At 45.3% G+C, this 2,127-nt stretch overlaps 1 non-coding gene across 1 annotated transcript; it reads right to left on the bottom strand.

Annotated features, from left to right (window-relative positions):
* Positions 1-628: 628 nt before the first annotated feature.
* TRNAK-CUU lies at positions 629-715 on the bottom strand. Its single transcript has one exon. It is a non-coding gene; the product is annotated as a tRNA-Lys (tRNA).
* Between the last annotated feature and the right edge of the window lie 1,412 nt (positions 716-2,127).

The raw sequence follows: 2,127 nt of genomic DNA, 5'->3' as shown, positions 1-2,127 counted from the left end.
AGGAGCAGCCTGTCATTCTAACTGCCATGAGTATCTTTATCAATTTTCTTGAGGACACTTTTAATAATTACAGGAGAACCAGATTTGAAGAGTGTCCTGTAGGCAACCACGTTTTCCTTTCTCACAGCTTTCCCTGCTGCTTATTCAGAGCAACACACAGGAAAGGATAAAGCAGGGAAGTGGTTCTATCAGTGACTTTACACTGTGACTGAGACTGACCCCAGGGAGTGTTTTAAAATTTGTATTCAGTGGCTCCATCCTCCGGGATGCCCCTTTAGCAAGTCTGGCATGAGCCAGGGAGCCAGCATTTCTAAATTATCCCAAGACATTCGGATGCAGTCAGTTTTGGGGCTCTATTTTGAGAACCACTGGTCTATGCATGGAGCCCTCCACAGTGCTGGACTTCTAGGAAATTCTTCAGTGAATTAACTCAGGGGAAATTCTTCAGTGAAATAACTCTTTGTGACCCCATGGAATATACAGTCCATGGAATTCTCTAGGCCAGAATGCTGGAGTGGGTAGCCTTTCCCTTCTCCAGGGGATCTTCCCAACCCAGGGATCGAACCCAGGTCTCCTGCATTGCAGGCGGATTCTTTACCAACTGAGCTATCAGGGAAGCCAAAAGCTGTGCCCAACCTGGGGCTTGAACCCAGGAGCTCAGGGCTCGAACCCTGAGATTAAGAGTCTCGTGGTCTACCAACTGAGCTAGCCGGGCAAACTCAGGGAGCTTTTCAATTACTGTTGATGGCGGTGTTTAGCAGTCTAGAAACAGTGCCTTGAAATGAATACTTAGCAATATTTGATGGGACACTCAGTGAGAGGCAGACATTTAGAAAGTTATGAAGCTTTACTCTCGATGGCCTGTAAATATACATGCACAAATTCACATATACATGCACTCATTCGGTAGCAAGAAGTAATTAAATTATTTGGAGTGATGATTGAAAAGTAAATATTTTAAGGGGCAAGAGGGCAAAATTTAAACACTCTGCTCCTCATGCTCATTTCTTTAGTTCCCAATGTTGACTGAGGAGCGGGAGTAATTACAAGTGGTAATAATGCTTGATAATTATATATTTGCCTGTGTTTACACTGACCGTGTAGGGGAACTCAGTTCATAAGTGAACCCTCGTGGGTATCCTTTCCCTAGAAGGCCGTCAAGAATGAAGTTCATCTCACACCCAAGCAACAACTGGACCTAATCATGACACTAACCTCAGGAGGAGAACAATTAACGATAAACTTCCAGCCCAAGGGAGCGAGATGGGGACTGGAGAGAGGATAAAAGTGCCAACTAGTTGGATCAATAGCAGAGATTCTTTTGAGCATCTGTATTTGTGCAAGGAACCCATGCTAGGTACTGTGGGAGGCAGGGAGGGGAGAGGAAGGGGCAGAGAGACAAGATGCAGGATCTTACAGTGTGACCCCTGATAGGAGAGTGCCTCTCTAAGCAATATGGGATTCATGCCAAGTCAGTACTTTGGGAGCTCCCTGAGGGAGAAGTTGGAGTGGATGGGGGCAGCCAGGAGAAGCTTCTTCGAGTAGGCAGCATGCAGATGTCAGTCAAAAAATGAACCCTTCTGGGTGTTGGAGGTACAGGGGTGATCAAGAAAGAGTGCCTCTTGTCAAGAAGCTCCCATTCTGGTGGAGGGAGATAGACCAGAAAAAATGTTATTATGATTATTAGAGCATTATTAGGTATTATTAGATAGAAATATCAGATTTATTCATCAACATCTTGTTATTCATTCACTCAGTTATGTCTGACTCCTTGCAACCACATACATTGCAGCACACCAGGCTCCTCTGTCCTCTGCTATCTCCTGGAGTTTGCTCAAATTCATGTCCATTGAGTTGGTGACGCTATCTAAGCATCTTATCCTCTGCTGCCCGCTTCTCCTTTTGCCTTCCATCTTCCCTTGTGGCTCAGTTGGTAAAGAATCCACCTACAATGTAGGAGACCTGGGTTTGATCCCTGGGTTGGAAAGATCCCCTGGAGAAGGGAAGGGCTACCCACTCCAGTATTCTGGCCTGAAGAATTACAGGGGTCACAAAGAGTCGGACATGACTGAGCAACTTTTACTTCACTTCACTGTCTCTATTATGTCCTCTCACATAAACAGGATT

The sequence above is a fragment of the Bubalus bubalis genome, chromosome 16 (genome assembly GCF_019923935.1).
Source record: "Bubalus bubalis isolate 160015118507 breed Murrah chromosome 16, NDDB_SH_1, whole genome shotgun sequence".
Lineage (NCBI taxonomy): Eukaryota > Metazoa > Chordata > Mammalia > Artiodactyla > Bovidae > Bubalus > Bubalus bubalis.
Note: the sequence above shows the minus strand (reverse complement) of the source record. Positions and strands in the feature narration are given on the sequence as shown.